This window comes from Tursiops truncatus, chromosome 8, assembly GCF_011762595.2.
Source record: "Tursiops truncatus isolate mTurTru1 chromosome 8, mTurTru1.mat.Y, whole genome shotgun sequence".
NCBI classification, from domain to species: Eukaryota; Metazoa; Chordata; class Mammalia; order Artiodactyla; family Delphinidae; genus Tursiops; species Tursiops truncatus.
This window is the reverse complement of record NC_047041.1, coordinates 32,786,255-32,795,086: the sequence shown is the minus strand read 5'-3', so window position 1 is coordinate 32,795,086 and position 8,832 is coordinate 32,786,255. Positions and strand designations below refer to the sequence as shown.

The 8,832-nt window shown below is 41.5% G+C and overlaps 1 pseudogene; it reads right to left on the bottom strand.

Annotated features, from left to right (window-relative positions):
- Positions 1–1,061: 1,061 nt before the first annotated feature.
- Positions 1,062–3,232, bottom strand: LOC101316271 (elongation factor 1-alpha-like; annotated as a pseudogene).
- Between the last annotated feature and the right edge of the window lie 5,600 nt (positions 3,233–8,832).

The following is an 8,832-nucleotide window of genomic DNA, read 5'->3' as shown; positions in this document are numbered from 1 at the left end:
GGGGGTTTAAAGTCTATAACTATAACTGTGACTTGTCTATATCTCCTTTCGTATCTATCAGTTTTTTAAAAAATATTTGAAGTGTAGGTGATTTACAGTGTTGTGTTAGTTTCAGGTGTACAGCAAAGTGATTCAGATATATGTATATATGTATATATATACATATATCTATGTATATATATTCTTTTTCAGATTCTTTTCCATTATAAGTGGGGAGGGGCATGCTGGGCAGGAACAGAATGGAGAGGAGGAGAGGACAGGAATAGATCTACAGATTTTCATACTAAGATGAAGGAAGTCAGACAGAGAAAATCAAACATCATATGACATTACTTATATGTGGAGTCTAAAAAAATGATACAAATGAACTTATTTACAAAACAGAAACAGACTCACAGACATAGAAAACAAACTTATGGTTACCAAAGGGAAAAGTGGGGGTGGTGGGGGGGAATAAATTAGGTGTTTGGGGTTAACAGATACATACGACTATATATAAAATAGATAAATAACAAAGGCCTACTGCATAGCACAGGGAACTATAGTCAATATATTGTAATAACCTGTAATGGAAAATAATCTGAAAAATAATAGATATAGATATAGTTAGATAGATATACAGAGAGAACTGAATCACTTTGCTGCACACCTGAACTAACACAACACTGTAAATCAATTATACTTTAGTTAAAAAAATACATATTAAAGAGAGGGTGGGTGAGAGGGACAGACATGGTAGTGTTGGACTAACCTATTGACACTATGCCATTGTAATATTGTTTTACATTTGAGGGAAACGGGAGAAGGATGGGATAGAGCCCTGCGTAGGAAAATACTTCAAAGCCTATGGGCCTTAAAATAGAACTTTAGTTTCGTAGCATGTTGGGAACTTTAGTTAGCAGTATGTGGGATCTAGTTCCTTGACCAGGTATCCAACCAGACCCCCTACATTGGAAGCCTGAGCCTTAGCCACTGGACCACCAGGGAAGTCCCTCAGGACTAATTCCTAACAAGCACTTCCACCACCGAAGAGTGCCAAGGCCCTTGACTTCCCCAGGCGTTTAGCTGCACCACAAAGCCTGTGGGCCTCCATCTGGGGGGTCGTTCTTGCTGTCTCTGGCCACATTGCCACGTTCTTCAGGGACACATTCTTCACGTTGAAGCCCACGTTGTCAGCGGGCAGGGCCTCAGGCAGGGTCTCGTGGTGCATCTCCACAGACTTGACCTCAGTGGTGACATTGCTGAAGGAAAGATGACCACCATGCGGGTTTCAGGAAGCCGATCTCCACACGGCCCACAAGCACAGTGCCGATACCTGTGCAATAGGAGAAGGGCAGGCAGTCACAACAATTCTAGACCCACCAAGTGAGAAATGGCTTCCTGGGAGCTCCCTTGGTTATTGGCTTCAAGGACCAAGGTCACCTGCAGCACTGGTAGGAAGCGCTGAATCCGATGACTGGCTATTTATGCTGTGTATCAGATAAACTGGAAGTGCTAGGGCCTTTGGCACTTTATCCCAGCTCACAAGTCAGGATCTGAACCCTGGCAAATCACACACCGGAGCTCATTCAACTCCATCATTCCTATAGAAGCCCTGTCACCTCACCTCCAATCTTGTACAAGTCTTGCAGAGGCAGCCTCAGGGGCTTGTTGACCGGGCAAGTGGGAGGGAGGATGGAGTCCAGAGCTTCCAGCAGAGTCACCCTCGTGGCGCTGCCCTCCTTTTGCTCAACCTTCCAGCCCTTGAATCAAGGCATATGTGGGGATGGGGATGCAGAGCAAAGAGAGGTGAGTCTGGGGCGTGGCTACCTGGGCTCCCACCCCAGGACCAGGACCAGGACCCGCGCCAGCTGCCCACCCGCCCGGCCGCCCGCAGACCCAGCCTGCACTCACGTTGGTGCTGGGCTGCAGCATGTCGCTGTGCCAGCCCTAGATGGTCACAAAGACCGCTGAGGCCGATCTTCTTGGTGTAGGCACTCACTTCCTTCGTGATCTCCTGGAAGTGCGCGGAGCTGTAGGCGGGCTCGGTGGAGTCCATCTTGTCGGGCACGATCAGCTGCTTCACGCCCAAGGTGAAGGCCAGCAGCCCATGCTTGAGGGTCTGCCCTTGCTTGGAGATGCCCGCCTAGAACTCGCCCAAGCAGCTGGCCACTATGAACACTGCGCAGTCAGCCTGCAGGACACAGACATCACGGGGTCAAGGGGTTAGTTAGAGGAGGGAGCGCCGGACCGGCTGGGAAGACGCTAGAGCTTCGGGCAGCCCCAGGCCCCTTGGTAAAGCTCCGGGAACGTATACAATGACATGAGACCCTCTCCAGAAGTGGACAAATTCGTGGGTCCCTTGGTTGCTGCTGTGCACAGAGGTCCCACCTTCCAGTTAAACTCTCACCCAGTACCACACGTGAGGTTTTAGCTCCTTCCTCCCGGACCCCAAGTGACCTACTTGTCTGGGTGTCAGAAAACCTGGTCCCTGCCCCAGCCTGAAAGGGGGACGGTGTCTGAGCCTCCTCATTAGAGTCTGTCCTCCTCCAGTTCTTTCAGAATTGATGATTGGTATGGGGTGAGGAAAACCTTCTAAGGCTTATGATACTGACCTTCCCCAAGTCCCAGAAATAAAGCCTAAGTTTCCTCCCCTTCCGAACCTCTCCCCCCTCCCTCCACCGCCCCTCCCCCCCATAGGGAGGCCCCTGGGAACATGGGCTACTTTACCTGGGTGGTGCCCGTGATCATGTTCTTAATGAAGTCCCTGTGGTCTGGGGCATCAATGATGGTGATGTAGTACTTGCTGGTCTCAGAATTCCACAGGGAGATGTCGATGGCGTTGCCACTGCTCTCTCTCTGCCTTCTCTGCCTTCAGTTTGTCCCGCACCCAGGTGTATTTGAAGGAGCACTTGCCCGTCTACAGAGGGATGGCAGTGAGTAGAGCATCATCGACGGTGAGCAGAGGGGTCTAGCCTGGCGACTTCAGCGGTGCCTTAGACCCAACAGCGCACCTTGCTGTCCATGCTCTGCCACCAGACCCACCCAGGAGCTGGACATCCTTCCTCCAGCTCCCCGCCAGTCCTAGACACAGACACCACGGGTGCATTACCTCCACTGCCTCCTGCTCAAACTTCTCGATGGTCCTCTTGTCGATCCCTCCACACTTGTAGATGAGATGCCCGGCGGTGGTGGTGGAGTTGCCAGAGTCCACATGGTTGATGATAGTGATATGGGTCTTCTCTTCGCCCATGGTGGCGGGTTCCTTCCTTCAGTCACTGTTAGACTGGAGCACAGGGTGGGTGAGGCCAAAGCATTCCAGGCAGACCCCTGTGTCTCCTCTCCTCCCCTCCACCTTGTTCCTGCCAAGCACCCCCCTCCCCACTTCATGGCCTAGCCCAGAGCCTAGGACATGTCAACTAGGGTAGTGTCAACACTACTAGGGTAGTGTCAACTGAAAAGTAAAACCAACTTGCCAGGCTCACACCCCGGTAAGAGTCAGGGTCCCAGGGGCATAGCTGGTACTTCCAAGTACATAGTCCTGGCCCATCCATCTTTCTCCTGTGTGGGCCTTCCCCAGAACATGTGGGGGCTTAGCCATCCCCCATTCCTCCCATCCCCCCACCCCACCCCCACTCCTGACCCACTTTCTGCACAAGAAGCCCTGACATTCCATACTTTCAGCTTTTCCCCTGCCCCCTGCAAGTCCCTACCTCCAGGGAAGAACGAATGAAGTCGACCCAGCAAGAACTGAAGCAGTTGTGATGATAGTTAACATCAAGATGTCTTGCTTCCTGCTTTTATAAACCTAGCACTGGACCCTCCTTCTGGCTCCACCCACATCTAACGCCCAGAGCCAAAACTGATTTAGGAAATACCATTCTCTACCCTCAAGCCCAATTTCACAGACTTCTTCCTTGACAGATTGGATATTTGGATGAAGAGAGGGTGGGTGACCAATGTTGACAGCAGCACTATTTACAATAGCCAAGTATATGGAAGCAACCTAAACAGATGAATGGATAAAGAAGATATGAGATGTATATAGTGATATATATATATAGAGAGAGAGAGAGAGAGAGAAAGAGAGAGAGAGAGAGAGAGAGAGATTGAGATCTACACAATGGACTATTACTCAACCATAAAAAAGAATGATATAATCTCATTGGCAGCAACATGGATGGACCTAGAGATTATCATACTAATTAAAGTAAGGAAGACAGAGTAGGACAAAAATCATATGATATCACTTGTACACGGAATCTAAAAAGGTGATACAAATGAGCATATTCACAAAACAGAAACAGACTCACAGACATAGAAAACAAACTTATGGCTTCCAAAAGGGAAAGGGGATGGGGAGGAAGGGATAAATTAGGAGTTTGTGATTAAGAGATACACCCTATTGTATATAAAATAGATAAACAACAAGTATTTACTGCATAGCACAGAGAATTAAAGTCAATATTTTGTAATAACTTACAATTGAAAAGAATCTGAAAAAGAATCACTTTGCTGCACACCTAAAACTAACACAACACTGTAAATCACCTATACTTCAATTTTTTAAAAAAACACCTGATAGATATGAAAGGAGATATAGACAAGTCACAGTTATAGTTAGAGACTTTAAATCCCCTCCCTCAGTAATTGATGGAACAATTAGACAGAAATCAATAAGACTAGAGAAGAACTCAACAAAGATATCAGCTAACATGAGCTAAGAGACCTTTATTGAACACTGTACCCAACAACAGAAGAACAAATATTCTTTTCAAGCACCCATGGACCATCTACCAAAACAGACCCTATCCTGAGTCATAGAAGATACCTCAACAAATTTTAAAAGAATTGGAATCATACAGAGTATGTTCTCTGAATACAATGGAATTAAATCAATATCAGTAACAAAAAGGTTACAGGAAAACCTACAAACACTTGGAATCAAAATAATCCATGGGTTCAGAAAGAAGTCTAAAGGGACACAAAAATATATATTGAATTTAATGAAAATGAGAACCCAACTTATCAACTTTTAGGAATGCAGCTAGAGTAATGTTGAGAGAAAAACATACAGCAATAAATATAGGTACTCGCAACAACTTGGTTGGATCTCAAGGGCATTGTGCTGAGTGAAAAAAGCCAGTCTCATAAGGTCACATAAGGTGATTCTACTTATATAACATTCTCAAGATGAAAAAATTATAAAGATGGAAAAGAGATTAGTGGATTTCAGAGGTTAGGGATAGTTGGAGGGGGCAAGTGCATGTGATAATAAAGGGGTTGCATGAGGGAAGTCTTTGTGGTGATGTAATGGTTCTGTTATCTTGATGCTGTGGTGGCTACACAAATCTATACTTGTGTTAAAATGGCATAGAGCTATACACATACATTATACCAATATTAAATTCCTGGTTTTTATATTGTACTATAATTATGTGTGATGTGACCACTGGGAGAAGATGGGTGAAGAATACACAGAAACTCTTTGTACTATCTTTGCAACTTCCTATAAATCTATAATATTTCAAAATTAAAAGTTTTTTCAAAGTGAATTAAAGAAATCATTGCCTTCCCTAATGAAATCACATTCTCTCCTGAAATGTCAATTATGGTATCAAATTAATTAAATTTATAGCTACATAGTGTGCACAGCATCATTAAAAGGTAACTATTCATGGCTTTTGACCCTCAGTATGTATGCATGTGCATATATACATACACATATATATATATATATATATATATATATATATATATATATATATATATATATCACGCTGTTTGAACTACCTGTGAGCTCTTATAAATTTTCAAGGCTCAGTTTATAAATCTTATCTTTTCCTACAGTATTTTCCTTGGTCCCTCCACACCTACTCTACAAAGCTAATTTTACCTTTCCATGTGTTCCCAAAGCACTTTGGAACTATCTATGATATAGCAGTTAATACCTCTGTTACAATACTTGTTGATGTATTTGGTCTCATCTATTAAATAGAGCTTCTTAAGGGTAGATATTCTAATTTACCCTTCAATGTATATTCATGGCCAAAAACTATGCCCATGCAAAACAGTCACTGAATAAAACCAAGTAATGAAAATTGCATTTAATAAGTTACAGAAAAGGATAAACTATGAAACTGTTCTATAATCTTTCATTCTAAAAGTCCAAGAAAAGTCTTGAAGGGAAAAAAAAAAGACTTTGATTTTGGATAATAATAGACATTAACTATTATCTCTCATTTAAATATATTTTAGTACTTTGATATCAAAAATACTAAAATTTTAAGTAAACTTTATTTTAAATTTTAAGTAAAGAATGTTCCTTCAAACTCCACTGCCAGGATAGCTAAATACACCTCTATCATACTGAGTCTCCTGTGGATACCAACTATAAACTCAGTGCAAAAACAAAACAAAATAAAACAAGTAAACAGACAAAAATGTACCTGAAATTATTGGAGAGTGACCAAAAGGAAGAGGGAAATCAGCACTTGGACAAAGGCAAAGGAAACTACCATGGTGAGTTTCCTGTTTTTATGACTTTTAACCTGAGAGTGCAGGTAGTCAGTGCCTAGTGTTGTTACTAAAAGTATTTATTAAAACCCATAGATAGTCCTTGTAGACTGAAGAACTAGAAGAAAGAATTTAAGAGACTACAGCAACTGGATAGTGAAGGGGGAATTCTGGAAAAGAGAGATAAATAGAGAGGACCCTCAGCTTCTCTATATAACTGTGCCCAAATCTCTGGTAGCCCCTGAACCATGCAACCAGAAGCCACCTAGCTAAGGATAAGGGAGTGTAATTTAAATTGGAGCTTCCACCCGAGAGAATGAGCTTTCAGTTTGAGTCCAAACAAGTTTATTGTCTGTCTAGACAAACAAACAAACATCCAAGAAACAAAAAATAAACATTCCTCATAAGAAAGTAACAGAATTTGGAGCCACCACACATAATATTCAGAATGCCTAGAATATAATGCCAAATCACTTTGCAAACAAAGAACCAAGAAAATATCAACAATTCTCAATAGAAAAGACAATCAACAGAAATTAATCCCAAGATAACCTCTGTGTTAGAATTAGTAGACAAAGATTTTATGCTTGCTGTTATAACTCTGCTCAGTGAAGTAAGGGAAAACATGCTTGTGATAAATAAGAAGATAGGAAATATCAGCAAAGAAATAGAAACTATAAAATAAAATCAAGTTTTTCATTCTAAAATGAAAAAACATGAAATGTGAAAAATAAATCAGTAGATGGGCTGAAAGCAGAATGAATACATAGCAGAAAGGATCAGTGAACTTAAAGATAGATCAATGAAATCATCCAATCTGAGTAACAGAGGGAAAAAAGAATGAAACCAAATGATCAGGATTTATAGGAATATAACAAAGGATTTAACATATGTGTAATTGACGTCCCGGAAGGAGAGGAGAGAATATGGCAGAAAAAAATATTTGAAGAAATAATAGATTTAAAATTCTCAAATTTTGTAAATGATACATTTATGGATTCAAAAAGCTCAGTGAACCCCAAGTAGAATAAGTGCAATGAAAACCATATGCTTAGGCACATCATAGTCACACTGTTAAAAAAAAAATTAATCAAAAGTAAAAATACCATGAAAGCATCTAGAGAAAAATTATACATTACATTTAGGGGACAACAATTTGAATGTCTACTAATTTCTCATCAGAAATAATGGAGGCCAAAAGACAGTAGAACAAGACTGTTAAGTGCTGTAAAATTCCCTGAAAACATTGTTTCTTATAGTTAGCCAAGGAAAACCATATAACACATATATGAAAATAGTGTTTTTTTCATTTCTTTTCACAAATTTTCAAGTCTCACATCACAGAACTCCAAGTGAAAATTTGGTACAATCTTAGGGGCAAAGGCATTTCAGTAGCATGTCTCCATATCAATTAAAACTGCCTAAGCTATAGATCTAAATATCGTGTGTCCTTGTTATTGTTAACAATCTAAAGTTTAATATTCACATAAGACTCCAACAAAGATGCCAGGTTACTTCTACATGTTCTTCATTGAATTTTCCAGTACTTGAACTACCATAACTATACTAAGCATTTCCTACCTTCAAGTTCTTGTATCTTTCCTCTCCCTTTACTCCTGGTACTTGATCTCATTCTGACATCAAAATTGAAGATTTTTGAAGGAGAACAAAATTGAAGAAAGAAATATTGATTTATTTAGCTTTATCCACTTATTCATTCTATTATTTAATAAACATTTGCAATAAATTCCAGATGGATGAAGGAAACTGCTAAGAGAGCTATTAGAAATAAGAGATGTGATAGGGGAGTACATTCCCAGGAGAGTTATTGGAAAGAGTGAAGATTCAGTGAGAAGAATGAACCTGGTGTGTCTAAGGAATAGACACAGCCATTTGGCTGGCAAAGTGTGAATAAGGGGAGAGATCAGGGCTGAGAAGTAAACAGAGGCCTGGAAGGCCATGATAAAGGGTTGGGTTTTATTCTAAATGTGATGGTAAGCCTTGGGTTTTAGGCTGAGATTAGTAACATGTCTAAGCATTTTTTTAAATTCTGCCAGCTGCTCTGCTGAGAGTAGACTGAAGAGGGTCCAAGAGTCAAGGCAGAATACCCATTAGGAGGTGCTGAACACTTCTGGAGGTTAGGGTGTTGTGGTCCACTCTGGTAGTGGTTAATATTGACAGGACTCAGTAATGGGCTGCAAGTGATAAATGAGAAAAAGAGGGGGACTCCACAAGGGCCCCTAGATTTTGGCTTGAAAATCTGCATGGGTGGTAGTGGAGTGACATTAACAGATATGGAGGGGAAACAGGGTGGTGTAAGGTGTAAGGGAGGGATTT